Source organism: Moschus berezovskii, chromosome 24 (assembly GCF_049115385.1).
Source record: "Moschus berezovskii isolate FMDL1 chromosome 24, NW_MosBer_1.0, whole genome shotgun sequence".
NCBI lineage: Eukaryota > Metazoa > Chordata > Mammalia > Artiodactyla > Moschidae > Moschus > Moschus berezovskii.
In genome coordinates, this window is record NC_142483.1 from 39,637,817 (window position 1) to 39,657,372 (window position 19,556).

The following is a 19,556-nucleotide window of genomic DNA, read 5'->3' on the forward strand; positions in this document are numbered from 1 at the left end:
TGTGCCCAGGCTTTTTCTAGCTGCAGGGAACAGGGGCTGCTCTCTAGTTGCACTGTGCAGGCTTCCCATTGTGGTGGCTTCTCTTGGTTGCAGAGCACAGGCTTTAGGGTGGGCAGACTTCAGTCCTTGCGGTGCATGGGCTTAGTTGCTCTGAGGCATGTGGGATCTTCCCAGACGAGGGATCAAACCCATGTCTTCTGCATTGGCTGGTGGATTCTTTGCCACTGGAGCAACAGCGAAACCCAAGAACCATGTCTTAACCGCTTTGTTCTGAGTTCTTCACTCCCTGGTAGAGCAGTGGTTTGCAGTAAATATCGGCCAGATGATTTATATCCTAAGTACCCAGAGAATTTGGCCATTTACTCCACTAATACATGGAAATTCAGGCCTCTCCTTTTTCTTTCCTGTTTTAATCAGTGGGGAATCCCCCATTCTCTTCCTTACCTCTAAAGGCATATATTCTAGAATATATCCCGTCAGCCTGCTTACCGCCTTTCGATGCAGATTTGCAGGGCAGGCTCGGGCGGCTCCTTCCCCGGTGATACGTGTGTCGCTCAGGAGCCCTGAGTTTTCATCTGAAAGCCCTCTCTGACCCTCCACCCCCGGGCCCCACATTTCACGTCAACCGCTCCCTGGTGACCTGACACTGGGCAATTTCTGCGTCTCCTGGTGAGCACAGGGACTCCTTGAGTTAACCTATGGTTAACCCTAAAATATGTGGGATGCTGGCGCCCAGCCTACAGCCTCTCTGTCACCTCTTTCCTTCAAGTTCCCTGGATGACATCCTCCATCTCTGTGGCTCCCAGCTGCCGTCTGTGCCAACAGCTCCGGGCCCCACCTCCCTGCCCATCTCCAGATTTCTGCACACACTCCTGCTGGGCATCTCCACGTCTGCTAGCTCTCAGTTCATATGACCCCAAGCCCGCCCGTCCCCTCTGCTCCTCCACCCGCTGCCTTCTTGTGTCCTATATCGAGGTCAGCAGACTCCCCACTGCCACCCTACAGTCACTCACCCGAGCTGGAAACAGTGACATAATCCGTCTCCTCCCTCCTGATTTCCATCAGGAACTCATTCCGCGCCCACTCTGCCTCCCAGTGTTCTCATAGTTGGGACTTCGTTAGGACTTGTCACAAGCCAGAGAGTCGAAACCAGGAAGGTGCACGCGACACGCCCCAAGTGGCCCGGCCAGGGCTGGGGAAGCTGGGGTTGGAAGCAAAACGCTCTAGCTTCAGGATCCTACACCCCCTGCTGGCTCAGGACCATCTGAGTTTTGATCCTGAGATGGGCTCTTCGCAGCCTCCCTGCTTCAGGACATTTCTGTGTGCCACACTGCACTCAGCCATGCCTGGACCACCTGGTTCCCTGCCACAGAAGATGGGATCCACAGGGCACTGGGGTGATCCGCCGGAGCCTGAGTGCCCGGCCCCTGCTGGTTCTCACGCTCACCCCCGAGCTCATTGTCCTGCAGCCACACCTGCTGGTTTGCCAGCCCTGGGCCCGTACTGAGATGCCTCTGCTCCGTGTGGGACGTGCCCAGTTTCCCTCTGCCTGGCATGCTCCCTGGGCCCTGTTTGAACTGCCTCCTGGTCTGGAAGCATCATAATCCCCTGAGGCAGAGGCAGTGGTCTCTTTGTGTGGGCAGTTCATTTACTTAGCAGTCAGCACACTTGAAGTGGAGGCTCGTTGTTAGACAGGGGCAGGCAGAGATCAAGTCAGCCAGCCTTCACCCCCTATGTTCCCCAGGGAAGTCTCTGCATGTGTCGGCTGAAGGGAACTCGAGCTGCCCGTAATGAATAAATGCAGAGAACCCTGCTCTCTAGGCTTATTCTGGGGATTAAAAGAGAAAAATATATGGGGAAAAAAAGAGAAAATATACGGAAAGCCCTCAGCGCAGAATGCTGCCTCATACATACTCCTTGCTCAGGGTTACTTTTTTGGTTAATCTGTCTTCCCTCTCCTCCCCTCCCCTCAAGAGTGATAGTTTCTCCAAAGATCAAACTTTGGTCTTACTCTGCAGCACTTGGACCATGGTCAAAGCTCAGTGAATGTTCCATGAATGAATCAAAAGCCTGGACTCTATGTGGCCACCATATTAACATTCATCTACTCGTTTTTCCTGAATATCAACGTGAAGATGTGTTGTTGACAGTTATCACCATTTTAAAGAAGCGAGAGGGAGTGAAGTTTATTTGAACCCAAGGAAAACACAGAATGTCAGTGTGGAGAACTCTCCGTGTGATAACAGAGACACTTGTTGGGTCTTTTCTTCCTCGTAATAACTATAGATGGTGGTAATCATCTGCGTGTGTGTGCGCACATTCAGTCGTGTCCGACTCTGCGACCCCATGGACTGTAGCCCTCCAGGCTCCTCTGTCCATGGGGATCCTCCAGGCAAGAATACTGGAGTGAATTGCCATGCCCTCCTCCAGGGGATCTTCCCAACCCAGGGATCGAACCCATGTCTCTTACGTCTACCTGCATTAGCAGAAGGATTCTTTATCACTGAGCCACCTGGGAACCCCGATGGTGATCATAACGGATACCAAAGTCTGAGCACTCAGGTGCCAGGAGCGAGGCTCGATGCCCTCTGTGCACGGTCATGGGTGGGCAGGTCCTCCCTGGATCCGTTTTTGCTCAGTGGGAGATAAGAGGATCCGAGAGGTCAGGGTACTTGCTTAGGGTCACAGTGCTCGCTGCTATCTGGGTCAGGCTTTGTTTTCTGCCAGAGCCTGAGTTCTCAGCCCCTCTGCAGGGCTGCCTCCTGTATGAGAAGCCTCCAGCAGCCTCCCTGCCATGGCCCCTCCCTGGAGACCTCTGGCGGACCCTGCTTCTGTTTTTCGGGCACATTAGCATTGTGGCTCCTGTCTGTCCTTCTTTGTGTTAGTGTACTCATTTTGGAGGGCAGTCTGCCTTCCAGAGAAGCCCCAAGATGGCCTGTGTGTCTTTGGTTTGGTTGTATCACTGGCCTGTGAATGACAGAGGAGAGAACCATGAAGGACCTGACTTTCAGGCTGGGCGTCTCATTTGCCAAATAAAAATTACACATATCATACATGCTGCTTCTCCTCTGGTGGCCGCCGGGGTCTCGGGTCTTTGCAAGTTAATGGGAAGGAAAGTCTCTTGCATAACTTCCTCCCTGTGGAGACAGAGGGCAGCTCATTTAATGGGGCTCGTAAGAAGAGTTAGATCATATTACTACAGTTTTGGGGTTTCGCTTGCCTCTCAAGGAGCATATGCAGTTCGGTGTAATGTGAGGCTTATTAGAATTCTTGCCCATTTTGCATGCCCTGGATCCTCCCCCTATTTGAGTCCTGGGTAGGTTGAAGGATATTTCTGGTTTTGCAGAGGGAAAAGGAAGTGATTAGTTGCCTCTATTTAAGTGCCTTCTAGAGCAGGCACAGTGCGTGGTGCCGTTGTGTACTTGATCTGGGCTGGACGGGGGGTAGCCCTAATTACAGATGGGAAAACTGAGTCCCGGAAGATGCTGGGGTTCTTCCCCACAGTCACCTAGTTAGCAGAGCTGAGACGTGGTACCCAGGTCTCCCTCTCTCAAAAACCTCTTGACTTTCTCCCACACTGGATAGCCTTGCAATTGCATGTTCCAACACCAGGGAGTTAATGAGGACCCCACAGCCACAGTGGTGTTTTTCTTATTTATTTATTTATCATGATGGTGATAAATAAATCTGCATCTGCATCATTCATCTGCATCTTCCAGAGTAGCATCTGCCTTGTTGTTGATGGGGGCAGGGTAGGCAGCGCTGGTTATTTGGTCAGAGAAGCAAGTGGTCACTGCTTGGTTATGCAGTGATTTCTCAAAGTCGACTTAGGAGTCACACAGTAAAAGTACATTTGGCCTTATAACAATGTCTGAACTCTTCTGTAGTTTCTACCTGTGTCCTTTCTCTGGTCAGAGGGGAACTTGCCTCTCACATGGTAGAGGTTCTGCCTCAGTTACGTTTCTGGGAGTTTTCTGGAATCCATGTTGGGGGAGCGGAGGGGCAGGAGAGTGAAAGCCCGGACGCACTGCACATGGCTGTTGTGAACCCCTCTAGTGTTTCCAATTAGTGGATGCATGTGTGAGTTGTATGCCTGTCTTCTATTTACAAGAGGAAATAGCCCATTTAATTTTATTTTCACACCGAGAGCCCAAGTGTTAAGAGAACATGGTGTTCTAACACTCCCTCGGTTATCAGCTGCAGAGCGGAGGTTGTATATTGTCACATACAGTTTTCCAAGCGTATTTCTACATTTGTTACCTGGCAACCTTGCCACGTCGGGACAGGAAGATGTATGGCTTCCTACCAGATCCACGCTGTTTATATTGCCGCAGGTAGGTGGTGTCTTCCTCACGAGAATATAGAATAGGAGAAGGCTCAGGCTCACAGGGCTCAGTGGAAAGGCTCGGGCTCACGGGGCTGAGCTGTTTTGGTGGCTGACCAAAGAGCAGGGCTCCGGTGGGAGGATGGCTCTTGTCCTGCTTGGAGGGATGACTTTTTGTGTCCTTGAACAGTTGCCAGTTTTGATGAGAAAGGCAATTCCCAATATAGGGATGACAGCCATGATATCCCCTTTTAGAGCTGCTTATAGCCCTTCGGGGTCTTCTGTTGAGCAGATCAACTGCATGGAAAGCACTGTGGCATGGAATTTGCATGCTGAGTGGGGCCTCAGGCCTTCATAGAATCCTGCCCTCCACCTATACCCCGTGTCATTAACCTGCATCCCCAGAGGATACTTGTATTCAAAACCCTTGCAGCCTACGTTTGAAAGTCCTCTGGGTTGAAGTCGCACGTTCCAAGAGTCAGGAAAAGCTTGCTGAGACCAAGGACAGTGAATTCTCCAGCAGCTGTAACATTGCTGGAGAAATGCTTCAGAGGGAAAAGTTCCCATGGTAACAGTTTTTTGAAAGAGTCTTGTGGCCTCCATAGGTTAGACAAGTCAGCAGAGTGGTGGGACCCGGCAGCATTGCCCATCTGCACACGCTCCTTTAAGTCTCCCTCCTGGTGAAGACGCCAGAGCCAGAGTCTGTCCGCAAGGCCCAAGGCTCTCACCGGGTTTGTTTCCCTCTGTAGTTCTTCCCTCCGTTGGCCTCCCTAATGAGGAGGCCTTTGCAGTCCACTCGACTCTTGCTGTCTTGCCTGTTGAGAAAAAGGAAGGCAGCTGAGTCCTCCTGGAGGTATTTAGAAACCATCAGGCAGCTTTATTATTTCTTTGGGCTGTACTCTGCGGCACATGGATCTTAGTTCCCCTACCAGGGGTTGAACCCATGCCCCCTGCATTGTAACTGCAGTCTTAATCCTTGGGCCACCAGGGAAGTCCCCATCAGTTAGCTCTCAGTATATGTATTTTGAGAGCTCCAACCTTCTTTAGAAAACCCATGCCGTTTATTTGGTTTCATACGGTTCTTTGCTCTTGGCTGCTAATGTCATTCCTGGTATCATCAGGAAGTGGCCTGAAAGGAAGCCACAAGATTCCTTATGGTTTTATTCTATAGCAAGTGGATTTTTTTTAATACCTGAGGAGGACTTGATCCCTGAGGGTTTTGAACGTGGACAATCATCCTGAGTGTCCTTAACTTAGAAATCTATATCCTACTGTTTAAACTTTAAGATGATCCCTAACTGGCTTAAAGTCCTCAACCCACAGCGGAGGAAAACGTTGCAGGAAAAAAAAAAAAAAACAAGGTCATGCTGCATTTTTTTGGTAAGCACAGGAATCAACATAGAGATATTATATAACTTCTATTTATATCCTCCTTGCTCACTATCTGCAGGCAGACAAGAGTCGCTGAGAAGGGATTTAATGAGCTCTCTGGGTTTGCTCACCTTCCTGAGCTGGTAGGAACCAGCTTGTTCTCAAGTGCGTCAGCAAAGAATCTGCCTGTGGGTGGGCGGCCGGGGTAGGTGGACAGACTTGTTGCCATGGTGTTCTTTAATTCCCCTGTCTCTCAGCCATCTCACTCCCCCCTTCCCTGACTCCTTCCTCTCCCTCCTTTTCTTTTCTTTCTTTCCCCCCATCTATAAGCTTGCTTGTTTCTCACACCTAACTCTGGATTCTTGGAGCTGTCCCCAGAAAGAATATTTTCCTTTCCCCCTAAGAATTCCCCACTGTGTGGCTCTAAGACATCAGAAAGGTTTTGCCTAAGGTGTCTCCCCCGCCCCCCACCGATTTCTCTTCCTAGGATATTTTTCTATTACCAGCCCCTTCATTGTAGGCACCTATCCTAGGAGTCTTCAAGCTCAAACAGTAAGGAGCTTTCTCTTAGCTTTCAGGTTGCCCATGAACTGGGTGGATTCCATTACCAGCTGCCCCAGAGAAGGAGGGCAGTCGGCATTTCCATCACCCCTTTTGTGCTCTTGCCCTGGGTAGGGTGAAGTCTCCTGTCTCATCTAGCACATTATTCAATGGAACCACATGAAAACAAGAGAATGTGTTTGTCTCACGGTTGATGATTCTTGGAGCTCGGGCAACATCTGTTACCTGAGGGTTGTGATTATTCAGCCTGCCTTTAAGAAACAAAGAAGTGGCTGCTCCATCCAGTTCTCAGCAGGGAAGCAGAACTGGCCTGAGAAGCCCCAGGGGTGCCCACCTGCTCCCAGCTGCTCTGATGGCTTTGCCTGTGGGTCACAACCTAGGCATTTAAAAGATGTGCGTTCAGGAGGTTGTAATGTAATTGTTCTTAGAAAAGAATAAATAGTTCCCATGAGGACAGGCTTAAAAAAAAAAAAGAAAAGCCAAAACCCACCCCTGCCTTGCCCAAGAGTTGTGTAATCCTTAATAGCAGTAGCCTGTTTGAATAATCAAAGGCGAACTGACTTCCCCTTAGTAACTTCTGTTAGAGACATCTGCATAAAATATCCCCGGATTCCAGACCCAGAAGGTAACTTTTTTCCCCCTCTCTGAGTAACTGGAGGGACTTTCCCTTTGGAAGCCTTCCAGCAGAGCCAACTTCACGGTTGAGAATAGTTTCTCATTAGAAACTAGGACTCCAGTGGCTCGAGTCCGGACATGGGGGCATTACAGACACGTCACATGCAAGCCTGGACCCAGAGCCTCTGAGAACAGCCTCCATGACATCCGTAGCTGGCTGCAACCCTTGGGCACAACCTGCCTGCTCCCTGAGTGATCTGTGCCCACGTGTGCTTCCTGCATCCTCCGAGTTCCTTTGTGAAAGTGTCAGAGCCTCCCTGATGGCTCTCGCAGTTTCCTTTGTCTGGGTTTTACACTTGTCATCAAGATGTCCCAGACGCCAAAGCAGGGAGAGTCCTGTAAACCATCTGACGTCTTCAAGCCACTTGTTTCCCTTTGAATCCAGGACTTAACAGTTTTTTTTTTTTTGTTTTTTAATTGCTGTTGGAGGAAGCTGATGCTTCAGTTGCCCTCACCATACAGTGTTTGAGAAATGTGTTTTCATTAGTCCGCCTTGCAACACAAGCCCGCAGACTGTTCAGCCCTGGGCTTGTAGCTGTGAAGTCAGGGGCAGGAGCCAGGTTGTGAGATGGCAGGTCCACGAAGGATTGTCCTTCCGACCCCACAGTTAATAATGCAAGTGTCAGCGGGGCAGAGCAGTTAACAGTTAACTAGATGGATTAGGGTCAGCAGCAGCCCGAGCCCATCACAGAGGCCTGGGCACAAACCTGATAAGCCTCTGAGAGGCTAGATCGCCACATCAGCCTCCTGCCGCTGGTCTTTGGCATTCAACATTTTCCCCGCTTGGCAGGACTTTGAGCTTTCACGGACAGGGACCTTCTGGTTATTGAGTTAAACTTCAGCTGCCGTAGCTGCACAGCTCAACCCGATTTCAGTCTTTCGGGACTGCCCCTGCCTCGGACCTCTAGGGCATTCACTAAGATAGCAGGTCTTGATGGAGGATGAAGTAGCTGTGAAACAGTCCAGACCAAGGTCACATGGGGCCTGCCCTCAAGGAGGTTCCAGTCTAGGAGGGGAGATGGATCATAAGCCCGTTAACAATGAAATACGTGAATTGAGAGACATGCAAAGAGAGAAGCAGCTAGGATGCAGAGCATCACAGGAAAGCCACTTAGGATGGTCAGGGGAGGATTCTGTAGGGAGTTGCATTGATGCCCAGACCTAGCAGTCGAGAAGAGACCCAGGGGTGTGAGGAGAAGAGGGCAGGAATGTTCAGACAGACGGGTTGGCGTGGGCCTGGCATATTGCAGGAAGCGAAGGAGGCCAGTATTGTTGGAGCATAGTGCTAGGGAGGGAGTGGGGGTGCACGCAGGGCAGGACACCACTGCTTGACCCAGGAACCGCGCTTGTCATCAGGTGAGCAGCTCGATCAGGTGGTCTCAGCGGCCCCCACCAAGCCTTGGCAGTGGTTCTAAAGGCTCCAAGTTGGCTTGGCTGTGACCTGCTTGGATACATGTCACTGATGCCAGAGCTGCTCTGTGAAGCAACACTTAGACGGCTGAGCGCTGGGTACTCTCATCCCACCATCTCCATCCATCTGGCCCTCTGTACGTTTAATTCGTGGATCCCCAGGATGTTCTCTGCTGCCATATGAAGCTCCCTGGTGGGCCAGTCCCCAGTGAAATGGGCCTCCAGGTTTGGGAGGAAGGGATGCCCTGGTGCGTATGCTTTGGGGCGGTGACCAGAGAGGTCATTGGATGGAGCAGAGGACAGCAGGTGACAATTGGTCGTCCATCGGAATGCACTTGCTTGGCTGGATGTTTTGCTGTTTGCCAGCCATCGCCTTAGCCTCTGGTGGGCCAGGTGTATTTACTTCTTTGGGGATTTTATGGTTCAGTGGGTGTGTCACAGTTGGGTTTCTTGAGAGCAGGGAAGGGAACGTGTCTGAGAATACCTACCAGGTGCAGGCCCTGTGCTGGGCTTCCCCCATGGTACCTCCTAACTCCATCCTCCTGGCATCTCGGTGGCACTTCCCCTTCTCCTTCCTCGGTTACTGATGAGGAAACGGAGGCTGCAGGTTAATAAATGCCGTGTCCACACCTGCCCAGTTCCTCCACCAGCCTCATCTATCTGTTTGGACCTGAGTGTATAGGACACGAAGTCCTTTGTCTGAGTCTCTGCTGCTCTCCGTACAGACACAGAGATGGGTGTGCAAAAGATGCTCCTTGACATCAACATAAGGCTCAAGTTGGATGCCCTGGGGAACCTTGGTGCATTTAGGGCAGGAAAACTCAGTCAGTGTTGATTCATTGGCCCGCAGATACCCGGGATGGAAATAAGACCAGAGAGCGAAGATCCTACTCTTGTGACCTGTATGTCAGTTCTTTCTTTTCTTAATTGGAGCATAATTGCTTTACAATGTTCTGTTCATTTCTGATGTACAGTGATGTGAATCAGTCATATATATACGTATATCCCCTCTGTCTTAGACCTCCCTCCCAACCCCTTACCACCCCATCCTTCTAGGTCATCCCAGAGCACCGAGCTGAGCTCCCTGTGCTATGCAGTAGCTTGCCACTAAGTTCTTTCTTGCTAACACAGATGGAGCCCCCAGCTGAAGTGGGAAGGCACAGTGGCTGAGTGGCCACTAGGCTCTGGGCGGGGGACCCACCTGAGCCCTCCTTGGTTGATGCCCAGGGTGCGTTTCTTGGTGATGGAGTCTCTCCAGCACCTCTTGCGTCATTCTTTTCGGGTCTCGCAATACACATTGGAGGCTCGCTGAGAAGGCCTCCGTCCCCCAGTCACAGACCCCACGGTGAGGCTGTCGGCGAGCTGGCACAGGACCCGAGGGTGTCACCTGAACCCCCACAGGGCCCTTTGGTTGAATCATAGAGTCACCCCTGGAGGGGACCCTGGCCCCAGACACACACTGGAGATGGATTTTCTTCATCTCTAGTTGAGTAGAGGTCCACGGAACGGGATTGTAGAACCTCTCTGAGTGTTTTCACAAGAGTCCTTCCTGGGGTCTCACCAGAATCTTGTTTGCTTCAGTGCCTTCTTTTTGTATAAGACACACATTGACTTGAAGAGTAACCAAAACACTGCCTTGCTCTGGAAGCTTCCCGAGGAGGTCACTGTCACAGTCCGGTCACTTCAGGCAGCTTGGGGTTGCATCTGTCTCGTATCCCGCTGTTGTTTGTTGTCATTGGGGTTTTTCTCTGGAGGCTCTTTTCTGCCCCCGTCTTTTGCTAGACGATACAGACAGCTGTGCCAGTGAATTCCACAAAAGAAGCCAGCCTCTGGCTTCTGTCAGCATCTTTGAGAATGGAACACAGAGGAAATCTGGAGTCCTTTTCCTGCTTGTCCCTGGGTCTTCTAGGATGAAGGCTGACCTGCCTCCTTGGCATCTCTGTGATTATTGCTAGAGATATTATTATTGCTAGAGATATTACTGCTGACAGTTTACCTACACATGCAGGGGCTTGGTAAGATAATAGCTTCAAAATTTTGTTTAGGAAATGCAGTTTGTTGGTTGAGGTGACATGGAGGAATATGTGAGATGCAGTCACCACGGGGTGGGGATGAGGGACCAGACCGCTTAGCAGATCGGGCAGGCTTTGCTGGCCAGTGCTGTTTTCCATGGGCCCTGGAAGACAGGAAAGGAGAGATGTTAAGTTCACAGGTCTCAAAAGAAAAGTGGTTTTTAAGGGAAAAGGTTGGACTTTGTTGCTTGCTAAAACCGAATTAATTCACCTTGAAAAGCATGATGACGATCCAGTGATTTGGTCTTGGCCTTGGAGCCCAGGCCCTTCCCTGAAGCCCAGTGACCAGATTCATTTGAGTGAGGCCCTCCCTGTCCTCCAACCCCTCTCTTAGACCTTGAACATCAGCCATGAGCAGAAGATGGCTTCTGTCCAGCCTTGGCAGGTCAGAGGAGTTGAAACGTGCTGTTTATCACTGAGTTATCAAGAAATGGCTCTACAGTTTGGATGAGGGAGCAACTTTTTTCAGAAGAATAAAGTGTGGATGTCTTTCCAACCCATACTTAGTTCACTTCTTCGCTTCCTTCTTTAACTGTTTTAAAGTTTGTTATTATTCCTGAACTCATGAATGCTGGCAACATCCTCAGAGATGTTGGTGAGCTGAGATTTGTAGATGTTTACCGGTTTAAACCCATCAAACCTTGCTAAAATAAAATCCACCTTAGAAGGAGTAGTCATTTATACCAGGGGTACGTTTGATTCTTAATGTCCACTTCACTCATCATTATATTCTTTGCAAACATCATACTTTTCCTGAAGTGTCAAACATAGTTGAAAATACTAAAAATACCGCTCATGTGGAAAGACTTGGGCCTTTACGGGGGGGGGGGGGGTAGGGGGCGGTGTTTGTATTCTGCATTTGGGTGTACTAAACTTGGGGAAGTGGAAGCTAAAACATTTATCTCTGTGCCTAACAGACGCTGAGTAGCTTCTAGAACTAGTGAAATTCCAGCTGGACTTTTTTTTCACTTCCTTCATTGTGATGGTTATTAGGAAATGCTCTTCAGCGTGTTTTTGCTGTCATTCTGCAGGTCATCTTGACTTACCAGTCCCAGCTGGGATTGTTTATCTTTGGATGTTTTGGGGACACTAGACTTTGGTCATCACATAACACCCAGTACATGAGTCAACCCACCTGTCTTACCTGCTAACTTCTGTCCTTGGAAAGTGGTACTGATAGATTCCATGCCTTGTACTGGAGTAGTTTCCCATAGTAATCTAACTATGCTTCACGTGTTTCATAACTGCAACCTTGATGGACCCCAGCCACGTGATGCACACAAGGCAGGTGGTTAAGAGTCGTGCTTTTCAGATAAGAAACCCAGGGCACAAAGGCAGGTAAGCACATTGCCCCAGTTCACCTGGCTGGTTATCAGGGAGCACTGGCTAAAATTTAGGTTTCCAGACTTGCAGTTCTCTGGGCTCCTCTGCCTGAAGCACACGTGTTTTATCATCTAGTTCCTGGTGCATGATCTGTGGGTTTTGATTGTTGTCAAGGGTTTCTAAGAAAAGGATTCAAGACCTAGAGTGATGACAACAGTCAGGTGAATAGTCTATAATGCCCAGCCCTGGCAAAGCTTCATCTCGCAGAAGGGGCTTGTTTCAGAGCCCATCTTCACAAGTGCATCAGGCCTCGCAGGAAACACAGACATTCACACGTGTTCCTACCACGGCTATTCTTTACTGTGAGAGGAGTCCGTGTCTGTGCAGCTGAGAGACTTAGGGTGGTAGGTGGGGAAATAGATTATAAAAAGCCAAAAGGTGTTTGGAGTTTGACACACTCTTGCTTAGGGGAGAGGTGCTAAACGAAGCAGGGGAGCTGAGAGCATGGGCTGAGGTGTCAGACCAATGGGGCTTCAGTCCTGGACACCACCACCACTTCCCAGCTGTAGGACTTGGCAAGTTATTTAGCCTCTTTGAGCCTTGGTTTCCTCATCTGTAAAGTGGGGAGAGTGGTAGCCCCTACCTCCTAGGGTAGTTTTAACGGTTAAATGAGATACTCTGTACAAAGCACTTAGGCAGTGCCAGGCAAACCATAAGCCTTAAGTTACCACTCACTGTAATTTTACAGATCGGGGTCCCCAGGAAGTGATGAAATCTCAGATAACTACAGGGCTTGGAAGAGAACCCCACAAGGTAAACCCCACACCTAGGTAGCCATTGCTGTCACTCTGTCACCCACAGGACCTCTGTTTGAGCTGGACATGACTGGGCTGCTCTGTTTGGAGACCCCAGGGCCGAGGCTGAGGTGCGCATGTGCCAGAAACACGTTGAAAAGAGAGAAATCTGACTCCAGGGAGGAATTTCCAGCAGCCCTGGGAAGTGCAGGGATTCAGCATTGTTCAGCAATCACATTTTTCAAATTTTTGCCCTTAGCCTGAGAACTTAATTCATTCTGCAGCAGATAAGTGAGCACCCAGAGTGAAAGTCATGGGCTGTGTCACTCAGGGGCATGGCCCAGGCAGTCAGAAAAGCGCGTTCTCTGGAACCTCGCAAGGCTCAGTGGGAGGGTTTCTGGATGGTGAACAACTGCAGGGTGAAATGCTTTCTTTCAGAGAAGGATCCGAGTCTTGAAGCTGTCCCAGGAGCACGGGGGACTGCTCCCTCGACCCTCCCCCCTCCCCCAGGCCTGGCCTAAATCACATCCACCTCTGCTTCCTGCCACTTTCCCTTCCTTTATCTGAGATGCTCATAAAGGGCTCCTCCTATGTCCCTGCAAACTTCCCAGGTGGCTCAGTGGTAAAGAATCCGCCTGCCAGTACAGATGTGGGTTCAGTCCTTGGGTTGGGAAGATCCTCTGGAGGAGGAAATGGCAACCCACTCCAGGATTCTTCCCTGGAGGAGTCTGGCAGGCTACAGTCCGTGGGGTCGCAAAGAGTCAGACACAAGTGAGCAACTGAGCACGTGTCCCCGCAAGTACAGGCTGGCTGGCTCTGGGTTCCAGGGTACGAAGACTGTCTCCCCCACCTACACCCGCCCCACCCCAAGTCTCTGAACTCTGGGGAAGATGACTTTTCAATAAGGTGCTCAGTCACTCACCTTCCCTGGTGTGTGTCCAGCGCCTGGGGAAGGCCCAAGTCTCCCCTTCTCCCCAGACCCCATCCTGCAAAATGCAACCGGGGGCCATGATCTCTTGCATCTCACGAAAGGAGTGCCCCCACCCTCTCCTGCACTCTTCCGGCCTATTGTCTAGTGGAGCTGCCAGTCCTCCGCCGGCCCCTAACTTTGGGTGGCCTCTGGTTTCAGAAATGGGGAGGACTTGTCATAAATCACACTCTGTTTCTTTGCAAGAACTTGGCCGGGCATAGGCTGCCAGGCTCATTAAGAGATGTCTTACTATTTTCAAGAGTGATGTGAAAGGGCAGTTTCCTTATTATTTTCTGCTTAAGAGCTCATTCCTGAATCCCATACAGCTCGGGCAGGCTGAGGAGGGCAAACTGTGTCCACTTGACATTTATCCCAGAGTGGGAATGAAACTCGGGTCAGGTGTCACCCACCCACCCCCGATCCTGGTCAAGGTGACTGACTTGAACTCAGGAGACCTAGTTCTCCGTGTTCATTTTCCACTCTGGGCCTCAGTTTCCTCCTCTGTAAAAGATGGAGGGCTGGACTAAATGGGTATTTTCCAGACAGTGTTCTGTGGAACCCTGGACTTGCAAGGAGGGTTCCAGCGGTGAGAGGGGGTCCTCCCCGCTCTATCTCAGGCTGAGCGGTTGCGTATCTAATACCTGGTCCTTGCCCCGTGTTAGGGGAGGGAGGAAGAGTGAGTTTCCTTGGTGGGAAAAGCATCTGGAAGTGGCTGACATAGGGTGCTTCCAACTTTAACATTCTCTGCTCTGTGGTTTCTTTTTTGTGGTGGTGGTTTTTAAACTTGGCTTACAGTGGCCACACCCAGATCCCCTCCCCTGTGTTCTCCAGAATTCCCATGTAGGTGGTCACTTTCTCACCTGGTCCAACCCCGACTACCTTCCCTCAAGCCCCTCCAAACATGTACCTGTTGTCTATGATGTTGGCACTGGTGCTGGGTCTGCCCCCAAACCAGTCTTTGCTTTTTTGGAGTTGCCTGCCGACCCCTGGGGCTGGTGTTCTGTGTGATCATTAAGAAGGTAGGTAGTGGAGACGGCCCTGAGCGCAGGGGCAGGGAGCCAGCGAGGCTCTGCCACCTGTTAGCTGCCCTCTCCCAACCCCAGCTCTCCTGCCTCTAAAGTGATCATGAATGATGGATTTATGAATGATGGTATCTCTCTTGGCAATCTCCTAAGATAAGACAGCTTATGTGAAAAGGGCTTTGGAATCTAATGTGATTTGGAGATAAGCGGGGAGGGGAGGGTGGTGGTGAAGAGGGATGGGCTGTGAGGGTGTCAGACTCAGATCCCTCTGCTGGGGAAGGTAGCCTCTGAGGGTGACCCCAGGTCTGGATCATCCTGACCAAGTTCTCTAGCCTTCTGGAAGCAAAGCAGTTGCTTTTTCCTTCTCTTTTCATTGTGATATGACTTACATACAATCATATGTATAGATTTTAAGTGTAGAGTTTGATTAGATTTGACAAATACCATCAGATTTGGTCATATTTGTTTTGTATGGCTGCTGTAACAAATTACTAAAAATAGCAAATTACTAAAATCTTACTAAATTACTAAATCTTACAAATTACTGAAATTACTTTCAGCAATAAATTACTAAGAATAATAAATTACTAAAATCTTAGTGGCTTTAGACAGCCAGATATTTTATCTTACAAGTTTGACATGAGTCTTAACCTGACTAAATCAAGATTCAGCAGGGGAGGGGGCACGGGGGAAGGGAATTTGTTTCCTGCCTTTTCCAGTTTCTAGAGGCCGCCCACAGCCCCTTCCTCATCTTCAAATTTCAAAACCAGCCACGCCGAGTGGAGTCCTTCTCATACTGCATCCACTCCACCCTTCTCCTCCTCCTCTAGGTAGGTTTTTTTTTTTTTCTTTTTTGGCTACACCAGGGGGCTTGTGGGATCTTAGTTCTCCAACCAGGGATCAAACCCATGCCCCCTGCATTGGAAGTGAGAGTCTTTAACCACTGGACCGACCACCAAAGGAGTCATAACCCTCCTCTTCTACTTTTAAGCACCCTTGTGATGACACAAGTGAAGTGAAGTCACTCAGTCGTGTCCGACTCTTTGCGATCCCATGGACTGTAGTCTATCAGACTTCTCTGTCCATGGGATTTTCCAGGGAAGATTACTGGAGTGGGTTGCCATTTCCAGCCCTTTGAATAATCCAGAATCATCTCCCAGTTTTAAGATCAACTGATTAGGAGCCTTAATTCCATCTACAACTTCCTTCCCCTTTGCCATGTAAGCTGGAATATTGATAAGTCCCACAGATTAGAGTCTGGACATCTTTTCAGGGCTGGGGGGCATTCTTCTATCTGCCAAACCTGTGCAGCCACCATTGTCTTGTCACAATCAAGACATTGTCTTCACCCCAGAAAGTTCTCTTGTTTCCCTTTTGATCACTTCTCACTCACCACCCAGCCCCCTGCCCAGAGGCGGCCAGTTTTGCTTTCTGTTAGTGACGACTCAAGCACTACACTAGTTTTATTTGGAAGGGTTACCCCAAGCCTTCTGGGTGGAGTGCAGTGAAGTTTGGAGAAGTGAAACAATCTCTCTGTGACTCTTGGTTCTAGGTTTGGGGATCCATGGGGGAGGGGAGAGCAATTCACTGAAACACATTCGAGGAGGGCGGTGGACGGGTAGCCATGAAGAGCCTGAGGGGGTTGGGAGCCAGTCCCTGCCTGCTCTGGTCCAAGGTCCCACCTGCTTCTGGAAAAATGGTCCAGAGGAGGGTGCCCCCTTCCCCTCCCGGGCCCTGTGAGGCCCTTGTGACAGGAGGAGGTGGAAGGGGCAGGACTTCAGCTCCCCGCCTCTGGGTGACGCCAGGCACAGCCTCCCCCAGGGAGGCGAGGGGTGAAGGTCTTAGCTCCCCTGCATGCGGTGGTTTTCACTTCTCCTGTACAAGGTCCTCTCCTTCCAGCAGGTCTGCTGAGCTTCCCACTCAAGAAACCTGAAAGTTCTCCGCTGTCCTCCCCTGGCTGCTCTGCCGCCCCCGGGGCCCCGGCGTCCTGGGAAGATGCTGTTTGTCACAGCACCAGCATCTCAGGGTGTGCTTCCCATAGGAGGCACGTTATCTCAAAGACCCAAAAGCGTCTCCTGATTTCCGAAAGGAGTGATAGTAACAGCTTCTTCAGCGGAGCGGGGCGGTGGAGGGTGTTTGGTGACAGGCACGGAGGTTCACCCATGCTCCCAGCACCTCATCAGGTCAGCCATCGGGACTGTCACTGTGGTTGGCTCTCTGGGTCTTCGTAACTATTCGTGAAGGGCACACCCTGTTACCATGCCCATTTTGTGGATGAGAAGATTTGCGTTTCAGAGATGTCATCACTTTCTAAGGTGACACCAGCTCGTGAATGGTGGAGTCCCGCCTGGTCTCTCTGACTCTGGAGGTGGTTCTCACCACTGTGCCCCTCAGGGGATGCCTTTGCTGTGGCTTTTTCACGTGCTAGTCAGTTAATGGTGGTGCAGAACCAGCTCATTCTGTGGGCACCGTGCTCAGCGCTTGGTGTGCCCCTCAGCAGCCTTCTGCGTGGGTGCAGAGAGGCTGAGTAACTTGCTCAGGGTCCCAGAGCCGGTGGGTAAGGGATCCCAGCCTCAAACCCAGGAGGTTCAGTTGGAAAGCCTGCCCTGCTAACCCTCCGTTAAGATATGTTGCCTTCCTTTGAGGCGCTGGTATGGTCTCTCTCCTCTCAGTTCTTGCTCCACGGCATGATGGGCTTTGCCTGTTTCAGTTTTTTGATGTCCAGTGCCCAAGAATCAGCTGGGTCTCCTTTTGCATCTTCTGGCACCATCCCTGTTTGATATCCGTTTTCTGTGCTTCCTTGTGCCACCGTATTCCACTGTCCACTTTACCGTTTCACTGACCACATTTTGTTTACAAAGCAGCATCAAATCCTTGAGGGACTGAGGACTGTTATAAATAACGAAAAATAAATACACTGGCCATTGCAGAACATATATAGAAGTGTGTAACCCTCCGTACCTTGCCCTCCTCTCGTTTCACCAGAGGCCTCCTTGCCCTGACCCTATCCAGTGACATCTGGCTGGATGTGGAGCACTGTGTTTGGAGGTGTTGGATGTACTCTATTACATGCTTACAGATGACAGACGGTGGGCTTTGGCTATTCACTTACTTACTTAAAGTGCATTTGTTTTCCTGAATGACCAGATTGCCCACAGATGTTTTTCAAGTTGCCTTCATACCATGGGAAGGCAAATGGGGCAGCAACTGAACTTCATTGCCCCAAGCAGCCACCTTCCCGCAGAGTCTCCCCGTGATCCCTGTGGCTGAGATGTTGTGTGACGTCTCTGGGAGGAAAATGTCATCACTGTGTTTGGGTGGCTGTCGGTTGAGGTCTTATTCCCCAACACATCTCCTTTTGTTTGTCTGCAGACACATCGGCTCTCAAAGAAGTGAACAAGTAGAACGTGCTTTTTCATGTGTGAGCAATTTTCCAGAGTGAACGTATGTTTTCCTTACCAGGCTACCAGTTTCATGGGGCACAGGCTCCTTTTTGTTCATTATTGTTTCACCTCTAACAGGCATAATGCCCAACTCATGACAGGTGTGCAGTAAATAGTGGGTGGGCAGATGGATGGACGGATGAATGGGTGGAATACTGGTTGGATGGATGGGCAAAAGAGAAACCTAAAAGAAAATAAAGTAAAGGGCCGTGGAGGGCTTCCCTGGTAACTCAGCTGGTAAAGAATCCATCTGCAATGCAAGAGACCCCAGTTCGATTCCTGGGTGGGAGTGATCACCTGGAGAAGGGATAGGCTATCCACTCCAATATTCATGGGCTTTCCTGGTGGCTCAGTTGGTAAAGAATCCACCTGCAATGCAGGAGATCTGGGTTCGATCCCTGGGTTGGGAAGATCCCCTGGAGGAGGGCATGGCAACCCACTCCAGTATTCTTGCCTGGAGAATCCCCATGGACAAAGGAGCCTGGTGGGCTACAGTACATGGGGTCTCAAAGAGTCAGACACAACTAAGCACGCACACACACAGACACGGCAGTGGAGCACGTGAAAGCCTGGAGCTTGGTTCAAAGAGTGGGAGTGATAGAGGGTGACACACAGAATGATAAGGCCAAGCAGGAGACAGGCAGGGAGTTGGAAACTGGCATTTGGGAGTGGCTGAAAGAAAATGTTAAGACCAGGGAGCACAGGTGGGAGGACTGTGTCCTGTGTTGTACAGAAGAAACAACCAGAGGAAAAGAACAGGGAGAGGGAGAAGAAAGGGCAGGATTGAGAAGAGCTCTGTGGGCAAGCGACACGGACATCTGTCAGTGTAGCTTGCAGACTAGTGGCTGGAAGAGGGGTCACAGTGACTGAAGTTGTGGGTCGGCAGATGGAAACGCAGCGGCTTTCGGGCGGGGGGCGGCGGGCTGCTCAGTCAGGCTCAGGGTGTGCCGGGGTGAGAGGAGTCGGGGGCTTTGCGAGGGTGGTAAGAGTTTGTTTTTTTCTGGGATTGCAAGCTTAGGGTTACCTTCTGTAGGGAAGTGCCATCTCTCCAAATGGGGGAGGAAGTGAAATTGGCAGAAAGCTCCAACCCGGAGAAGCAAATACATTGTTTGGCGCTTTGTTTTATTCCTCTGGAAATTGACCGTATTGTATTTTTATGTAAATAATCCACAACAGCGTGGTATTTGCAAAGGGGTGAAAAGAGAATGCTCGTAAACGAAGTTGAGACACCATATTGTGTTTTCACATCAACAATGTATACTGTTGCTTGCAGCGGGTTCAGAAAAACAAGTGCGTATCCAGGAGGCGAACTACCTGTTAGCTGTAAGCTTGTTCATCTCTCCCTGCCCTTTAAGACCTCATTGGAAAACCACCTTTTCCATGAAGATCTTGGGATCACTCCAGACCTATGTCATCCTTGCCAGCTCTGAATATCTATAATATAATTGTCTTCGTAGCTTCTGGAGCACTTTTTACATGTTTCAGCCTTCCTTACAGGCATGTCATCGTAACCTGGTATGGAGCCCTAGAGGGGCGGGTCGCATGTCTTACTTATCTGTATATATTCATAGGGGTTTGCAAAGAGGAGGGT

At 50.3% G+C, this 19,556-nt stretch overlaps 1 protein-coding gene across 1 annotated transcript in view; it reads left to right on the forward strand.

The window, feature by feature from the left end:
* Positions 1–19,556, forward strand: part of ITPR1 (inositol 1,4,5-trisphosphate receptor type 1) — a 360,426-nt gene that overhangs the window by 255,901 nt on the left and 84,969 nt on the right. The window lies entirely within an intron of this gene.